The sequence below is a fragment of the Oryctolagus cuniculus genome, chromosome 7 (assembly GCF_051225735.1).
Source record: "Oryctolagus cuniculus isolate XC-2025 breed Fujian yellow rabbit chromosome 7, ASM5122573v1, whole genome shotgun sequence".
NCBI classification, from domain to species: Eukaryota; Metazoa; Chordata; class Mammalia; order Lagomorpha; family Leporidae; genus Oryctolagus; species Oryctolagus cuniculus.
In genome coordinates this window covers 23131830-23151838 of record NC_142873.1, presented here as the reverse complement: position 1 = coordinate 23151838, position 20009 = coordinate 23131830, and positions in this window count along the sequence as shown.

Below are 20009 nucleotides of genomic sequence, written 5' to 3'. Positions count from 1 at the left end.
CAGCATCCCACGTGGATACCCGTTCCAGTCCCAGCTGCTCCACTTCCCTCTCTCTCTCTCTCTCTCTCTCTCTCTCTGCCTTTCAAATAAATAAAAATAAATATTTTTTAAAAAAGAAAAATTAGGGGCCAGCACTGTGGCACAGCAGGTAAAGCTACCACCTGCAGTGCCAGCATCCCATGTGGGCACCAGTTAGAGAGCCAGCTGCTCCACTTCCGATCCAGCTCTCTGCTATGGCCTGGAAAAGCAGTGGAAGGTGGCCCATCAAAGAAGGATGTACTTTTCTCTGAAGGGAGGAGAGAACTCCCACTTTGCTTATGGCCTTGTCTAAATACTGTCAAAAGGCTTCCGTGTCAAGAACCTCAAGAGGCCACTGACATGATAAATAAGAGTGTCAATTGTTAAATCAACAACAGGAGTCACTGTGCACTTAACCCTCAAGTAGGACCTCTGCCCTTAATGAGTTGTACTATGAGAATTAACTGCAAAACTTGTTCTCAGACAGTACTTTATACTTTGAGGGGGGGGTGCGAATTGTTGAAATCTTTGCTTAGTATAGAGTTTGTCTTCTGTATATAAAGTTAATTAAAAATTAATCTTAATGAAGAATGGAATGAGAGAGGGAGTAGGAGGTGGGACAGGAGTGCAGGTGGGAGGGCGGGTATGGGGGGAAGAACCACTATATTCCTAAAGCTGTACTTATGAAATATGTATTCATTAAATGAAAGCTTTCTTTAAAAAAAAAAAAAAGAAAACAAGATGGCCCAAGTGCTTGGGCCCCTGCACCTGCATGGAAGACTCAGAAGAAGCTCCTGGCTCTTAGCTTCAGATTGGCCCAGCTCCCAGCTCAAGCTGTTGCAGTCATTTGGAGAGTGAACAAGCAGATGGAATATTCCTTCTCTTTCTCTCTCTCCTCTCTCTCTCTCTCTCCCTCTTTTTGCCTCTGCCTTTCAAATAAATAAATGAATCTTTAAAAATAAGAAGAAAAAAATAGAAGGTATAATCAATCTAAATATAAAGCATAAATCTATAAAACTTTTAGAAGAAAACACAGGGGAAAGTCTTCATGACTTAAGGTTAGACAAAAGTCCTAAGACTTGACACTAAAAATACAGTCCACAGACAAAAAAACAACACATGAACTTGATTTCATCAAAACAACTTTTAGTCTGCAAAAGACTGTTAAAAGACAAGCTACATGCTACCAAAAAATATTGCAAGCCATGTATCTGGCAAAGAGCATGTATTCAGAATATATAAAGAACTCAAAACACAATGGAAAGAAAACAAACAGCCCAAAGTTTATACATGAGCAAAAGACATGAATAGACCTGTCACCAAAAAGGATTTACAGATGGCAAAAAATGTATGAAAAGATGCTCAATGTTGATTGATATTAGGTAAATACAAATATAAACCATAATCAGATACCATTGCACACCAATTATACTAGGGAAAATAGAGAATACGGACAATACCAGATGTTGCTGGGCAGCAAAATAAATACAGGCAGCCTTTAAAACAAAGTGGCAGCTTCTTACAAGTTTAAGCCTACAGCATTCAGTTGAGTGATCTCATTTCTAGGCATGTGTCCTAAAAAATTAAAATTCATATTTATACAAAACTCTGTGAGTATTTACAGCCATGATTGCCAAACCCTGCAAACAACCCAAATATCTTCCATGAGTGAATGGACAGACAAACTGTAGAAACATCCATACACTGGAGCATGCAATAAAAATCAAACTACTGATATAAAAAATTAAATCTCAACGTCATCACGTTGAAGGGAAGAAGCCAGTCTCAAAAGGTTACATATTACATGATTCCACTTATATGAGATTCTCAAAAATCAAGAATTGTAATGATAGGGAGAAAATCAACAGTTTGCTGAGATGAAGGGTGGAAGGAAGGTCTTGTGGGGAGCAACCCGGACTAGACTAAGTTACTGGAATTAAGACTTATTCTATGCATCTGCTCTCCCACAATATGGTGCTGGGAGAGGAGAAAACAGCTTCTACGCAGCTGCCTCTTGCCAACTTGAGTGATGACCTCCAGGAGCTGATCCTGCTCCTGATTGGAGGAGAGCAGCGTACTCGGCGTGTGGGCAGCCGAGTTGGGATTGGTGGAAGAGGACTATAAAGGAGGAGAGAGACAACATGCACCAGGAACATCTAAGGGGAACATCTATCTGAAGGAACACCTGTGCAGCCCCCGAGAGAGCCGGCCGGCGGTGTGCCGCTCCCCTGCGGAAGTGGGGAAAGTGGCCAGGGGGAACCGCCCTTCCACGGAGGTGGAAGGGACGGCAGCCAACCCGGGAAGAACCAGCAGCAAACCCGGGGAGGGCCAAGCAGACGAAAGAACAGCGCAGGGTCCTGTGTCGTTCCTCCACGAAGACGGGGAGCGACAGGTCTGACTTAAAAAAGGACAACACAGAAGGGAGATGGGACTGTTCTTTATCCTGACTGTGAATTTTGTAATATGTCCTAACGTCCCACAAGGAAGTGGGACTACTGTAGCTCACAATGATGATTAGACTGATTATACCTTTGTGTATACTATACAAAGAACTGCAAGAGGGGAGCTGGTGGATTCCAAACATAAAGGAAAATAAGGCAATGGAAATGCTGTATACCTGTGTTGAAATGCTGCACTGTGTCCCTTAAAATGTACAAATATTACATGCTAATCAAAAAATTTAAAAGAAAAATTCACAGAACTATAGATAGAAAAAAGTCAATTTTATTATAATGATAAATAACAATGATAACCATACAATGATCAGGATATAAGTTTCGGATTATTGGCCTGTCTCTGCCTAAATACCCCAGTTATTTCTAGATGTATATATTCAATTTTCTCTAGTTTTTTCCAAAATAAATAACTCAGTTCCTCAGTCTATAGGAAGAATTTATTTTTTACTTCAAGAACAGGAAGGCCAAATATATCAACAACTTTAAAAACTCAACAACAACAAAAAAAAAATCAATCCATTCAAGAAATTGGCAATGGGAATAATTGGATCCCAGGATGGCAAAGGCCAAGTGGTACACTCAGTCATCAAAGGTAAGGTGGACATGGTTACCATAATGGAAAAAGCAATGATCAGACAAAGTAATGACCAAGGCAAAGCAATGATCAGAATAGTCTGACTTGTATAGACCTATGACCCTGGCTAGTTAATCATGGTACTCTTAGAAATCAAATAGGGGGCCAGCACCATGGCGCAGTAGGTTAATCCTCCATCTGGGGCACCAGCATCCCATATGGGCGCTGGTTCTAGTCCTAGCTGCTCCTCTTCCAATTCAGCTCTCTACTATGGCCTGGGAAAGCAGTAGAAGATGGCCCAAGTGCTTTGGCCCCTGCACCCATGTGAGAGACCAGGAAGAAACTCCCGGGTCCTGGCTTCAGAATGGCACAGCTCCAGCTGTTGTGGCCATTTGGGGAGTGAACTAACGGAAGGAAGACCTTTCTCTCTGTCTCTTCTTCTCACTGTCTGTAACTCTACCTCTCAAATAAATAAATAAATAAATATTTAAAAAAATAAAAAATCTTTAAAAAAAAAAGAAGTGAAATAGATAGGAAGTCTATCTGATCTCCATAAGCAGAAAAATTTCAGAGCAAGTGAACAAAAGTATAACTCATATCATAAAAAGTGGAGAATTGTGGCCTCTCAGTCAACCCCCAGATGACCCAGGTTATAGACCCAGAACTCCTTGAATTAAGAGGAGACCAGATCTCCAAGAAGGACTCCAATATACTACTAAAAGTTGATACTGCTAAACTTTCTCCCAAAGGTACCTAGGGCCTTTAGGCATTTTACCAGGGTAGCTGTACTTGGGAGAAGGAAATAATCAGACCTTTTGGGAGGTGTTGGACACTGGATCTTAACTGACATTGATTCCAGGAGACCCAAAACATCACAATGGCCTTCCCATCAGAGCAGGGACTTATGACGGTCAGATGATCAATGCAGTCTTAGCTCAGGTTGACTCACAGTGGGTCCATCCTGTGGTCAGATCCCCACTTCCAGAATGCATAATTGGAATAAACATACTTAGCAGCTGGCAGAGGCCCCACATTGGTTTCTAACCTGTGAGGTAAGAGCTATTATGGTAGAAAAGTCTAAATGGAAGCTACTAGAACTGCTTCTACCTAAAAAAATAAATAAATAAAAACTGAAAACAAAATTGCATCCCTGGAGGGATTGCAAAGATTGGTATCATCATCACAAATTTAAAAGATGCAGTTGATGTAGGCAGGCAGATAGGATAAATTGGGTTAGATTTATGAGCCGGAAGACCACGCCCCCTGTGTGATCTCATGCTCCTACCTGACCCCACCTATATACCTACCTGCCAATCAGACTACGTAACCACTCCCCTTTGGAAGTGATGAAAATGGCCCCTCCCTTGTTTCCCTTGTTGCCCTGCACCTTTGGGCTGCCTGTTCTCTGCCTTCCTGCCTGTTCTCTGCCTTCCTGCCTGCATGCTTGCTCTGGGTGTGCTCTCTGCTTGGTAGGACTCAACTTAGCTTCTAGACTTTTCTTTCTCCCCTAAATAAAGCCCTCACTTCCCTGCACATTTCTTTCACTGAATAAAATCCTTGAAAACTTAGCATGTTGTCTGGTCTATTTGAGCCAGTATTCAGAATTCTTCTCTGAATAGGTGGCAAGAGCCTACAGGCTTATTAATATTGAAAATTATTAATAAACAGTCCAATATCTCAGTGGTAGAGATTCCTACCCCTTATTCATTTTCCTCTTTGGCCTGTGCAGAATGGACAGTAAGAATGACAGGGGGTAATTGTAAGCTTACAAGTGGTGACCCCAGTTGCAGCTGCTATACCAGATATGATTTAATTGTTTGAGGAAAATTAATACAGCTTCTCCATGGGAACTGGCAGGCAGCTCCTGATACAGTAAATGCCTTTTTCTCTATACTTGAACATAAAGCCCATCAGAAGCAATTTACTTTCAGCTGGCAAGGTCAACAATACAGCTTCCTTGTCCTACCTCAAGGATATATCAGCTCTCCAGAACCACATCACCTTTCCCTTCAACAATATATCACATTGGTCAATTACAATGACTACTCTAAATATCTAAATGTTTTATTGGTAAGACATTTGTGTGCCAGAACAAGAGAGATAAATTCAACTAAAATTCATGTACCTTCTACAGGAGTGAAATTTCTGGAGTTGCAGTGGTACGGGGCATGGCGAGATATCCTTTCTCAGGGGAAGGTTAAGTGGTTGGACTTGGCTCCTCCTACACCAAGAAAGAGTCATAGCACTTAATATGCTTATTTGGAGTTTGGAGGCAACACATTCCTTTTTTGAATAAGGTGTTTCTCCAGCCCATCTGCCAAGTGACCCAAAAGGCTGCTAATTTTGGGTGGGGCACAGAATAGAAAGCTCTGCAACAGTTACAGGCCATTGTGTGATCTGCTCGGCCAATGGGGCCATGAGATCCAGCAGGTCACTGAGGTGTCATTGGCAGACAAGAGGCTGTTTGAAACCTTTGGCAGGCCCTATAGGTATGTCATAGTAGAAGTCCCTTAGGATTTTTGGAGCAAGACCCTGTCGTCATCTATAGATAACTACTCTCTTTTGAGAGACAAATCTTGACCTGCCTTAGTAGATACTGAACATTGGTCCACAGGCCACAAACTTGCCATACAGCCTGAGCTGACAACTATGAAGGCATGTTTCTTTTTCCTTTTTTTTTTAATGAAGATCTATTTTGTTTATTTGAAAGACAGAGTTACAGAGAGTGGTAGAGACAGACAGAGAGAGAGGTTTTCCATCCACTGGTTCACTACCCAGTGGCCACAATGGCCAGAGCTGAGCCAATTTTAAGCCAGGAGCCAGGAGCTTCCTCCAGGTCTCCCATGTTGGTACAGGGGCCCAAGCACTTGGGCCAACTTCCACTGCTTTCCCAGGCCATGGCAGGGAGCTGGATCAGAAGTGGAACAGCCAGGACTCAGACCGGTGCCCCTATGGGATGCTGGCTCTGCAGATGATGGCTTTAACTTGCTGCACCACAGTGTCAGCCTGAAGGAGTGTCTAGGTGTACAAGCAGCATTAATCATCAAATGGAAGTGACATATGTATGATCAAACCTGAGAAGGTCCTAAGGGCATGTGTAAGCTAAATGAATATGTTGACCAAATGCCCATAGTTTTTGTGCCTTCTTACACCGCCTTCCATCTCCCAGCCTGCATTTATGGACCCGCGAAAGTACCTTTCACTTGCCATGGAACCCCAAATTCCACTAAGCTGTGTGGTAAAAATTCCATCTTAAGTGTTACCATACTAAGTGTTAAAGTGATCATATAGATAGTATTAAGTGATAAAAGATCTTGTTAAAATAAGATCAAGTGTCTGGTAATAATAATAGACAGAATTAAAAAGGAAAGAATGTTCCAATATGGGAAGCACTCCACACAGCAGACTCATAGAATGACAATCACTTCAAGTAGCACTCTGACCTCAGAATCAGCTCTTGAGGCATCCTGGTCTGGCTGAAAAGCCCATGAGAGCATTTTAGGCATGGAAAGCCAAGACACTGTGGCAAAAAATATTCCACATGAAAGATCTCTGTGAGTGAGCCCCCAGTGGATAGAAGTGGCCATCAAAGAAGGATGTACTTTTCTCTGAAGGGAGGAGAGAACTTCCACATTGCTTGCTTATTACTGATGGAGACTGTGGATTCAAAAGGTTTCCATAGCCTAGGCAGCTCGTGCCATGAGCCTCAGGTGGTCAATGATATCATGCATAAGAGTATTAATTGTTAAATTAATGACTAGAGTCACTGTACACTTACTTCCCATGCAGGACTTCTATCTTCAATGAGTTGAATTACAAGAATTAAATGTAAACTGTTCTCAAATAGTTTTGTGTGTGTGTATGCAAATTGTTGAAATCTTTTCTTAGTATAGAGTTGGTTGTCTGTGTATAAAGTTAATTGAAATTGAATCTCAATGGAGAATGGGACTGGGAATGGGAGAGGGAGAAGTAGGTGGGATGGGAGGGAAGGTATGGTAGGAAGAATCACTATATTCCTGAAGTTGTATTTATGAAGTTTGCACTCATTAAATGAAAGGTTTTCTTTGGGAAAAAGAAAGAAAATACCCTTCAGGGGCTGGTGCTGTTATGTAGCAGGGTAAAGCTGCCAGCCACCTGCCACACTAGCATCCCATATAGGCACCGGTTTGAGTCCTGGTTGCTTCACTTCCAATCTAGCTCCTTGTTAATAAGCCTGGGAAAGCAGCAGAAGATGACACAAATCCTTGGGCCCCTGTACTCACATGGGAGACCTGGAGGAAGCTCCTTGCTCCTAGCTTTGGTCTGGTCCAGCCCTGTCTATTGTGGCCACTTGGGGAGTAAACCAGTGAATGGAACATTTTCTCTCTCTCTCTTTCTCTCTCTCTCTCTCTCTATCTCTATCTCTCTCTTCCTCAGCTTCTACCTTTCCCTGTATGTAACTTTGCCTTTCAAATAAATAAATAAATATTTAAAAAAAATAAAAGAAATATGCTACAAGCATTTGGCCAAGGAAGACTACAATCTGATTTACAGATGGTTTTGCACAATGCATAGGCACCACCTATACTGAATAGCTGTGGCATTACAGACCCTTTCTGACACATTCGCTGAAAGACAGCGTTAAAGGGAAATTTTGGGGCAAATTTTAGCTGTGCACCTGATTGTATGCTTTGCTTCGAAGCAGAAATGGCCAGATGATGTGTTTATATTCCAATACATGGGCTACACTATGACTTGGCTGGGAAGCCAGGGGTTTGTAAGGAACATGGTTGGAAAATAGATGGCAATGAAACATGGGAAAAAGGCATGAGGGTAGACCTGACTAACTTAGCAAACAATGTGAAGATATTGGTGTCCCATGTGAATGATCACCAAGTCATAACTGTAGCAGAAGACAACTTTAATAATCAGAGGCATAAAATGACCCATTCTGTAGATGCCAGTGAACTTCTTTTCCCAGCAACCCTTGTCATTAAGCCAATGGGCTCATGGGCAAAATGGCCATAGTGGCAGGGATAGAGGTTATGCATGGGCTCAGTAACATGAACTTCCATCCACCAAGGCCAACCTGGCTATGGCCACCACTGAGTGCCCAATCTGCTGGCAGCAGACACCAGCACTCAGTCCCTAATATGGCACCAATCCCCAGTGTGATCAGCCAGCTACCTGGTGACAAATTGATTACATTGGCCCACTTCTATCATGAATAGGGCAGCATCTCATCCTTACTAGAATAGATACTCCGGATATGAATTTGTCTTCCATGCACATAATACTGCTGCCAAAACTACAATTATAGATTCACAGAACGGCTTATCCACCATTACAGTTCTCAATACAACATTGTTTTTGATCAAGGAACTCACTTCACAGCAGATGAAGAGTAGCACTGAGTCTGTGTTCTTACCACAGTCCCCATCATACTGATGCAGCTGATTTGATGGAATGGTGGAATGGCCTTCTAAAGTCACAATTGTAGTGCCAACTAGGTGACAAAACATTTCAGGGCTACACATACTCTGAATCAGCTTCCAAGATACAGTACTGTTTCTGTTTCTCCCAAATCGAGGATTCACAGGTCCGGGAATCAATGAGTCAAAATGTGAACTGCATTGCTCATCACTATCCTTAGTGACCTATCAAGGACATTTTATTCTTGTTCTTACGACTTAATGCTCTGCTAGCCTAGAATTCTTGGTTCCAGAAGGCAGAATGCTTCCTCCGAGAGACACCTGATCCTACTGGACTGGAAATTAACACTGCCACTCAGCCACTTGAGTCCACAGGCTAACAAAAGAGTTATAGAAAACAGTGTTGGCTGGGGACACTGTCTGGACTACCAAGGGGAAATTGGACCCCTACTTCATGATAGAAGGAAGGAAGAATATGACTCAAATACAGGAGGTCCCTTAGGGCATCTCTCCGTTCAGCCATTCCTTGTGATTAAGCTCAATGGAAAATTACACCAACACAACCCAGACAAGATCACAAATGGCCTGGACTCTTCAGACTTGAAGGTTTGGGTCACCTCACCAGGTAAAGAACCAAGGCCAGTTGAGGTACTTACTGAAGGAAAGGGGACTATATGCAAACATATACATAAATAGTAGAACAAAATACTTATAAATACCAGCTAAGACCACAGGGTCAGATATAGAAGTGAAGACTATAATTTTCATGTGCATTTTCTATTTTGCTAAGAATGCATTTATGTGTAAATACGAACTACATTAAGCAAATATATTTATTTTTGTTCCTTTCACTCATTTACCCTGTAATGTAAGACTTACTGACCTTGTGTTAGTATTTATCATTGTTCATTTTACATCAAAGTATTTAGGTTATAGGACATCAGGAGAAGAGTAAACATCACCAAGCTCTTTACCTCCCCTCCTGGGAAAGGAATTAGTGCATTTTAGGCTGTGTGCAGGATAGTTGCATCCTGTTAGGTGGAACTGTTACCTTGATATTTATTTGGAGAGTAAGCATGGTTTAAGCAGATGCACAGGGGTGGATTTGTGGATTTCTGATGGTTACTGTTAGATGTGACCCTGGCTGCATTAAGAATCCCCTAGAAAACTGGTAAAGGGTAATTTCTGGGTATGTCCGGGAGGGTGTTTGCAGAGGAGATGGGCTTCTGAGGCAGTGGACTCAGGGCTACACTCGGTGTGGGTGGGCACCATCCAATCAGTGGGGGCCCAGGTAGAATAAGAAGGTGGAAATACATTTTATTCCTGCCCTTGAAAACCAGAACCAGGGCCGGCGCCGCGGCTCACTAGGCTAATCCTCCGCCCTGCAGCGCCGGCACACCGGATTCTAGTCCCGGTCAGGGCGCCGGATTCTATCCCGGTTGCTGCTCTTCCAGGCCAGCTCTCTGCTGTGGCCAGGGAGTGCAGTAGAGGATGGCCCAAGTGCTTGGGCCCTGCACCCCATGGGAGACCAGGAGAAGCACCTGGCTCCTGGCTTCGGATCAGCGCGGTGCGCCGGCCGCAGCACGCTGGCCGTGGCGGCCATTGGAGGGTGAACCAATGGCAAAGGAAGACCTTTCTCTCTGTCTCTCGCTGTCCACTCTGCCTGTCAAAAAAAAAAAAAAAAAGAAAAGAAAAGAAAATCAGAACCGGAGGCTATCAGCCTTGGGACTCCAGGACTTAGACCAGTAGCCCCTGAGACTTCCAGGCCTTCAGCCTCACACTGAGAGCTCGCCATCAGCTTCCCTGGTTCTGAGATGTCCAGACTTTAACTGAGCCACACTACCATCATTGCAGCACATCCAACCTGCAGGCAGCCTGCGGTGGGACCTCTTAGCTATCATAATCACCTGAGCCTACTTTCTTAGTAAATCCCCTCTTGTAGATCTGTACCTCCATATCTGTCCTGTCTCTCTTGACCAGCAGCAAACATATGCGCCTAACTCCACAGACAGTGAATTGTGATCCAAAGCCCAGACATGGGCCTGGCCAACGTGATAACGAGCAACAGAGATCAGAGTGAGATCCACCTGCTCCTGCTTCCTTCCCCCAGGCTCCCTGTCAGGCTCCTTCATCTAAGTCTTGATTCCATGTGACGGTAGCAGCTGCCTCTTTGGCTGGTCCTTGTATCCATTTGGTCAGGCTGCCACTACAATGGACCACAGACTGAGGGGCTAAACAACTCATGCTTATGTCTCATGGTCCTGGAGCCTGGACATCTGAGGTCAAACACTGACAGGATTGGTTTCTCCTGAAGCCTCTGCCCTTGACTCACAGGGGCTGCCCCTCCCTGGGTCCCCACATGCCTTTCCCTCTGGGCACCTGCATCCCTGGTGTCTGTGTCCCAACATCCTTTTCTTATAAGTTCACCAGTCATATTGGGTTAGGACTCACCTTAGTGATCTCAGTTTGATTTAACTGCTTGTCTCCTAATACAGCCACATTCTGAGGTGGTGGACGTTAGGATGTCAACCTAAGAACAGGGTGGGAGGGAAGCAATTCAGCACACGTCCCAGGATCCTCCTCATCATATGTAGAAAGCGGAGATTTCAGTCTCTCTCTCTCTCTCTCTCTCTCTTTTTTTTTTTTTTTTTTTTTTTTTTTTTTTTTTTTTTGACAGGCAGAGTGGACAGCGAGAGAGAGAGACAGAGAGAAAGGTCTTCCTTTGCCGTTGGTTCACCCTCCAATGGCCGCCACGGCCAGCGTGCTGTGGCCGGCGCACTGCGCTGATCCGAAGCCAGGAGCCAGGTGCTTCTCCTGGTCTCCCATGGGGTGCAGGGCCCAAGCACTTGGGCCATCCTCCACTGCACTCCCTGGCCACAGCAGAGAGCTGGCCTGGAAGAGCAGCAACCGGGACAGAATCCAGCGCCCTGACCGGGACTAGAACCCAGTGTGCAGGTGCTGCAGGCAGAGGATTAGCCTAGTGAGCAGTGGTGTCAGCCAATTTCAGTCTCTTAGTATCAAGTATTTGCAGACTCGAGACTTGGGCATCATGAAAATCTGCTGTCTGACTTTCTTAAAACAAAGCAGATTTCTCTGAGTACAATTACAGTGCCTGGGGGAAGTTCTCTACAGCTAGAGAGCTCCCATGAATGGTTATCAATCTCTTCTGCCCCTAAGAATCACCCAAGAAGCTTTCTTTTTAAGATTTTATGTATTTATTTGAGAGGCAGAGTTACAGACAGAGAGAGATCTTCCATCCACTTGCCTCACTCTCCAAATAGCTGCAACAGCCGGAGCTGCGCCAATCTGAAGCCAGGAGCCAGGAGCTTCTTCTGGGTCGCCCACGTGGGTGCAGGGACCCAAGGAGTTGGGCCATCTTCCACTGCTTTCCCAGGCCACAGCAGAGAGCTGGATCAGAAGAGGAGCAGCAGGGACTAGAACCTACATCCATATGGGACACCAGAGGCAGAGGCTTAGCCTACTGGGCAGCAGCACTGCCCCCAAGGAGCTTTTAAAACCTGGAAAGCCCAAGCAGCTCTCTAGACCAACTCAATCAGAATTTAGGATGAAACCCCCACGGTATCAACACTTAGGAAGACTCAAGGTGATTCCAAAGTGCAGCCAGCTGGGAAGCACAGCTCACAGTGCTCCAGGGCAGGAAGCTTTGGGTGTTAGGATCTGCATAGCCCCCTGCAGTCACCAGCTCCCAGTCAGTGACATCCAGACGGAGACTTCCAGGCTGTGACTGCCTCTCTTAGAAGCCAAAGAACACAGAGAGGGCTCTCTGAACAAAGTAAGCAGCTGGATGGGCTGACATGAGTCTCAGGAGCATCATGGAGTTCCCACTGCTGGGGCGGGAAGGCGCTCTGGACATCCTGTACCCAGGTCAGTAATACATAGTCTGAGGGACAGACCCAAGAAGAAACCAGGAGAAGCAGGACCAGTCCCTGAACACCAGAAAAACCCAATGGTGAGAGAAACTCATGGATATGTACCAAATGGGATTAGCCAGCCTGATAACCAGGAGACTGGGCCTACCAAGACCTTGCGGAGCATCAGGGCCCCACAGAAGAGAGCCTTTTCTATACAAATCTCAAAAACCTTGAAGACCTCTCAAAGTCATCAGCACATTGCCTTCCTGTATAATTCTAGAGAAGCACTAATTATGTTCAAAGCAGAGGTAACCTGCTAAGGCACTTGACCACCCACAATGGACAAAGGCCCTGTGAAGTCCCTCGGGGGACCTGGTGGAAGTCCAGCAGACCAGGAACCATCTCAGTGTCCAAGACTACCAGGCATTCCTTCTGGAGTCCCATTAACCCTGGTGGATGAGGACCACCACCACCCCCGCCCTTGCTGGGCACTCAGCAAGGATCAGATACAGCAGCAGCAGCTCTACTGCCCCACATCCCTACCCACGAGAGTGAAATAAAGCATCTGCCTTCCTAAGTTAGCAGTGAAGCCTGCTGTCCTCAGGTAGCTCGAGCTCATCTTGGCCATGTATCCTGGGGATACTGAATAACTACTTAGTAATAGACCAGAGCAAGGGCTTACTTCAGATGTCTACACTGATAGGTGTAAAAAGTGGGGTTCTCAGGGTCAGCATTGTGGCATAATGGGTTAAGCCACTGTCTGCACCGCTGGCAATCTCATATGAGTGCTGGTTTGAGTCCTGGCTGCTCCACTTCCAATCCAGCTCCCTGCTAATGTGCCTCAGACAGCATTGGAAGATGGCCCAAGTCCTTGGGCCTCTGCACCCATGTGGGAGACCCAGATGAAGCTGCTGGCTTCTGGCTCCAGCCTGCTCCAGCCCTGGCTGTTGTGGCCATTTGGAGATTGAACCAGCAGATGGAAGATCTTTCTCTGTGTCTTTCCTCCTCTGTATCTATAACTCTGCCTTTCAAATAAATGAAAATAAATCTTAAAAATAAAGTGGGGTTCTCCCAGGGACTGGCCATGACAGGGAAGAATCAGATGTGTCGGGGCAGGTTTCCTTATCTGGGAAATAGGACTGTACTAGTGCCTTTCAGGAGGAGTTGTTGGGAAATAGGAATGAGATAACACACACAGAGCTGGGTCAGCTCTGAGACTGGTGCAGTGTGTGTTAGCCATGGAGTCATCATCACACCATAATCAGTAGCATCATCTTGATTTTCCTCTCTGTGGCCACTGAAGCCTTCTTAGGGTAGGCCTGGGCCTCCTCTCCACCACAAAAAATCTCCTGGATCTTCTCCTGGTGCTCATCAAACCCACCACCCGCTGGAGCCACTGGGCAGGGAAAAAGGTCTGAGCTTTAGGAAGACACTACCAGCACAGGGAATTTGATACTTAAAATAAGAGATTATATAACTATTTGGGTACAAAATATTTCTGATCCCTATAAAAAGCTAATTTTTCAAACCTGAGCCCTTCCTTCTAGAATAAGCTACGTCATTGAAGTAGCAATATACATATACAAATATTTGAGATCTAATATTTGTTTGAAGTTTTTTTTTAAAAGATTTATTTATTATTTGAAAGACAGAGTTACAGAGAGGCAGAGAGAGACAGACAGAGATCTTCCATCCGCTGGTTCACTCCCCAAATGTTTGCAATGGCCAGAGACGGGCTGATCCGAAGCCAGGAGCCAGGAGCTTCTACCAGGTCCCCCATGCAGGTGCAGGAGTCCAGGGACTTGGGCTGTCTTCTATGGCTTTCCCAGGCCATAACAAAGAACTAGATTGGAAGTGGAGCAACCAGGACTCAAACTGGCACCCGTATGGGATGCTGGCACTGCTTTACTCGCCTCACCACAGCGCCAGCCCCATGAAGTTTCTTAAAATAGGTAGAAATACTTACATGAGCATACTTGTAAATGTGACATATTTACTAGTACAGTGGGTCTTTCTTTCTCAAGTATCCATCCTCGCATAGACAAAACCCCCCTCTCTAGAACCATGTTTGGAAGGGCTGTCTATACAATACAGAAGACAGAAGCTTCTTCAGGACATGACTCATTTATACTGGTATTATGGAACACCCCTAGAACTGGTTGGAAGTATTGCTAGGGGACCCAAAATCTAGGTCCATTCACCTGATACACAACAAGTCAATTATTGACATCAGGATCGTGGAAGAAAATAGGTATCTATCGCAAAGCACAGAGCAAGGAGCTGGGAGGCTATTGCTTAATTTCTGGGTTCATTGAGGGATGAGGGTAAAGGTTATTATAGATTTAAATTGGGGTTGAGATGCACACGTGCAGCTCATGTACAAGTTCCAGGTTGGTCTGCAGTGCTCATGATCATTCTCAACTGGTCAGCAATACTGTGTCCTTCAGGGAATTCTGATAATGACATAGTAGACTACAGTCATTCTAGGGACTCTGTGCAGGTCTATTTATTTTTTGCTCAGAGGTTGGGGTTTCTGGGAAAGAAATCCCTCAAGTTGCTATTCTTAGAGGAAATATCTGACCTCATGAGTCCTGTGTTCAGGAGGGATCCTACAGGGCCGGCTGTACCACTCTCTCAATTCGGTGAGCTAATTTTAATATGAGATTGATTTGCAATCATAAAAGCAAGGCAAGGAAACTTCAAGCTAAGATAAGGCATCTGGGAGACTGCCGGTGGTTAGAACCTGATGATATCTAGCATGTACATCCATGGCAATATGTAGGGGTTCAGTTTCAAAACCCCACTTCCTGTTTCTCCTCAGTCCTGAAGGAGTAGAGGTACCAATCATTCTGACTACTTCTTGCTGTTAAGGAGAGAAGTAGGGTTTTTCAGAATTGGAGAAGAAGGAGCTGTAGGCATTCTTTTCAAAAAGTTCCTGGTGCCAGGTTTAACCAAGGAGATTTTCTGCATCATGATAGGGTTTCACCCAGTAAGTCTCACACAACTTCACTCTGCAGATGTGTCGCCATTCTGCAGCAATAAGAACAACAACAACATAACAATATTCTTATACCTTTAACACAAACCAGAAATACCGATAGTTTCTTCTACCAGGGACTTCCAGTCCCAAACCAGGAGTAGAGCATTGGTTAAAACTTAGTATGAAGCCAGACATAGTGTAAATTTTGGTATGTGACACTGTTGTTTCAAGTACATTGAGTATAATTTTTCAGTGTTTAAATGCACAAAGTCACATTTTCTAGTTCTAACTCTCAAACAAAGATGGAGAGTAAGTGATCATGGAGAGTAAGCAACCAATGAAGACAGGTCTGGTCTATCCATGAAGCAGGTTTGGGAAATTTCCCAGCTTTTATATGTTTTTTCCCCATTTTCCTAGAACCCAAGAGAGGCCCAAAATATGTCTCCCTATCTGTCCCAGAGAAAACCAAGCCACCAACATTATTTTTTCACTTGGTTAGAATCAGTGCAAATGTTAACTCTAACTCTTCTAAGGCATGAAGAATAGGTAAGGGTTATGGGTTCAGTCTTTTGCATGCAGAAACATGGTAGCAATTCTTCTGCTTCCAGTGTTTCCTGGAGAGTTACTATTGTACACTCCAGCTTTTGATTTTTCTGGTCCATTAAGCCTTTTCTATCCATAAGGAGTTATCAGATCTGGAATCTCTAAGGGCACACTAGTCAGGCCCAGCCTGCTAGAATACACATGTTTAATAGCCTGTAAACAGTCATGTACAGGTTCCCCAGAGGGGTCTGGAGGCAGGGTGGCTGGATTTAAAGATGTTATAGTTTTGGAGTAGATTTAAGTTATCAAATCATAGGGCATGGTATTCTCCCTTGTGACAAAAGTGAGCCAGTAACCTCTCTTATGTTCCAGAAATGGTTGCACACAGTGAGCTGTCTGCACTGTGATGGGCTTCCCAGGAGTGAACTAGTCTGTCTCCTGCAGTGCATCATGGGAGGCTATTATTGCTCTCAAACACTTTGACCAGCCTTGGGCAACAAAGTCCAGATTTTTCCTTTTAAATAAGCCATCAGTCATTTCATTCTTCCCAAATTTTGAGTTAATTTTCCAAGTCCTCATCCTTGTTTCTCATATGCAAAGAGGTCGAAGAGCTTCCTTAGCCGGTGCTGTGGCCCAGCGGGTTAACACCCAGCTGCTCCACTTCCAATCCAGCTCTCTGCTATGGCCTGGGAAAGCAGTAGAAGATGGCTCAAGTCCTTGGGGCCATCCTCATGGGAGATCCGGAAGAAGCTCCTGGCTCCTGGTTTCGGATCAGCGCAGTCCTGGCCATTGTGGCCAATTGGGGAGTGAACCAGCAGATGGAAGACCTCTCTTTCTCTGCCTCTCCTTCTCTCTCTGTTCCTCAAGAGTATACAATAATCAAATTTCAAAATGTCAATTTCACTCATATATGTTACATTTTTCTGCACTGTTTATTAACTGACATAAATCAGGGAAAATATAAGCTATTTATCTTTCTGGGACTAGTTTATTTCACTAAGCATAATGGTTTCCAGTTTCATCCATTTTTTTGCAAAAGACAGGATTTCATTCTTTTTTGTGGCTGAGTAGTATTCCATGGTGTGTACATACCACATTTTCCCTCCATTTCCAGTCATCCACTGATGGGCATTTGGGCTGATTCCATATTTATTTTTTTTAAAGATGTATGTATTTATTTAAAAGTCAGAGTTAGACAGAGAGAGGAGGAGAGGCAGAGAGAGAGAGAAAGGTCTTCCATCTGCTGGTCCACTCCCCAGCTGCGCTGATCTGAAGCCAGGAACCAGGAGCTTCTTTGGGGTCTCCCACACTAGCACAGGGGCCCTAGGACCTGGGCCACCTTCTACTGCTTTCCCAGGCCATAGCAGAAAGCTGGATCAGAAGTGGAGCAGCCAGGACTAGAACCGGCACCCATATGGGATGCTGGCACTGCAGGTGTCAGCTTTACCTGCTAAGCCCATATTTTAGCTATTGTGAATTGAGTTGCAAAAAACATGTGGGTACAGATAAGTGTTTCATATGTTGATTTCACTCCTTCAGGTAAATTCCCAGGAATGGGATGGCTGGATCACATGGGAGATCTATTTTCATATTTCTGAAGAATTTCCACACTGCCTTTTTTTCTCTCATATATTTATTTTTATTTTATTTAAGGCATACAAATTACATGTATTTCATATATATAGATTTAGGAACATAATAATACTTCCCAACTTAACCTCTTTCCTGCTCACACTCCCACCCGTATTTCCTCTCTTATTCCCTATCTTGATTTTTATAATGATTGACTTTCAGTTTACTTTATATTCATAAGATTAATCCTGGGACTGGCGCTGTGGCTTAGAAGGCTAAGCCTCCACCTGCAGAGCTGGTATCCCATATGGATGCCAGTTTGAATCCCAGCCACTCCTCTTCCAATACAGTTTTCTGCTTATGGCCTGGGAAAGCAGTAAAAGATTACCCAGGTGCTTGGACCCCTGCACTCATGTGGGAAATCCAGAAGAAGCTCCTGGCTCCTGGCTTCAGATCACCCCAGCTCTGGCCATTGTGGCCATTTGGGGAGTGAAGCAGTGGATGGAAGACCCCTCTGTGTCTCTCCCTCACCTATTCAGAGGAAATACTTAACAAAGTTAAGATAAAACTAACAGAATGGGAGAAAATATTTGCAAACTATACAACTGATAAAGGACTTATATCCAGAATTTATAAAGAGCTCAAGAAACTCAACAACAACAAAACAAACAATCCAGTCAAGAAATGGGCAAAGGACATGAACAGGCATTTTTCAAAGGGTGAAATTTAAATTGCCAACAGACACATTAAAAATGCTCAGGATCACTAGTCATCAGAGAAATGAAAATAAAAACCATGGTGATGTTTCACTTCACTCCAGTTAGACTAGCTATCATCTTTGTAGCTCTTGACATTGCATGGCCACAGGGAAGTCATGTCCTTCAAGCAATAGTGGAAGAATTGGAAAGCAGAGAGACACAGGTTCAAATCCTAGTTCTGCCACTTACTAGCTCATATCCTCAGATATGAGGATGCCTACTGCAGAGTTATCTCTAGAAATAAACTAGTTCATAAGCACAAGTTCTCAACACAATGGTAGTGTTAGGTAGAAAGTCAGTTATGAGCTTATGTGTGTGTGACATAAAGGCCTAAAGAGAAGACATCTATGTCCACCAAATGCATCTGCTAACAATGTTTCAGGGGCAGCCCGATATTCACATTCTGCCCTACCCCCTTCTACCTGATAACCTGCCAGGTGGAGATCCCCGCCCCTTCTACCTGACAAATCTTCCACAGTCTCCCAGATGTAGCCCAGTATCTGCATTTCAAACACCCTGCTCTGGATCCCCATTCTCTAGGGGGTCCTGCTCACCCTTCCTCTGAACCCAGGATGGTGCCATCTAGGCTTCCTCCTGTCTGATACCTTCAAGGGAAAACTCAGATAGGAGCTTCTTAATATTTACAGCCATAAAATCCTTTGTTTCAGGAGGAGATGTGTGAAGACAAAAAGACAAAGACCCATCTCCTTAAACACATACACACACCCCACCCCCCGCCTCAACCAGACTGTGCGCTCAGCCCTCTGCCTCTCTGCTGAGCCGCCTGCCTGGTCTGGCCAGGTGTAATCTCTCCACTCAACCTCCACCCCCTCCCCAGTCTCTCAGGCTCTGTCTGGAGAGGTGCCCATCCATCCTTACAGATGTCCCTTCCCTAATAAACCTTGCTGCTTTACCTCCCACTACTCTCTGTCTCACGCCTGAATTCTTTCTTGTGCGAAGACAAGAACCCTGCAATTTCTCCGGTAACAGTAGCAAGGCACCCATGAACAGTGTTGGTATTTGCTTATTTGTTGCCGAATTGATATTCAGTCTCTGCTCAGTCAAACCCAGAACTTCCCACAGTCATGTGAAAAGGAACCTATGAACTGTAAAGAAGAGCAGTCTGGATGCCTCTGTATGTCCCCCAAGGGTCACCTCCTTTAGGTTCCTTATGGACAGGGAGCAGGTACCCAGGACACAAGCCTTTACTTTCACTCCCCATAACACAGCTTATGTAGGTTGAAACTTTTAAAACATAAACTCTACTAAGTTAAAAAGAGAGCAAGGATGGAACCTGGTTTGCAGAGGATCAAAGTCTCACCTCACAATGTTCTCTAAGTCCAGCCTTTGCCTCACATTAAGATCCTATTTCAGGGCTGACTATTGATCTGAGCTACTTGTGTGGGCCTCATCCATCCCTCTCCTCTGGTAAATAATGTATGACCATATAGTTTTTCATTGTCTTTCTATTTATAAATTCCACCCCTAGAGCAGAAAAATTAGAAACTCTACTGCTCAGGGTTATCTCTAGGATTAAACAAGCTCAAACCAAAGAAGGAGCCCTGGGGCACTTCAGTGGTGAGGAGCTCTCTTGCATTTGCTTAATATTGGTTGCAGATTGGAATGTGAAATTTTCTGACAGCCTGAGGGCTTCCTGCCCAGCAGCTACCTCCAGAGACTCTAATAGGATGCAAATGTCAACCAGCCCCTGCAAGCTTGCTCCTTCAATCCTCAACTACTCTCCACACCCTGGTGCTGAATCCCTGCAAAGGAGCACTTTCTTTTAAAGAAAGAACACACTTATCCAGCATTCATTACTTCAGCA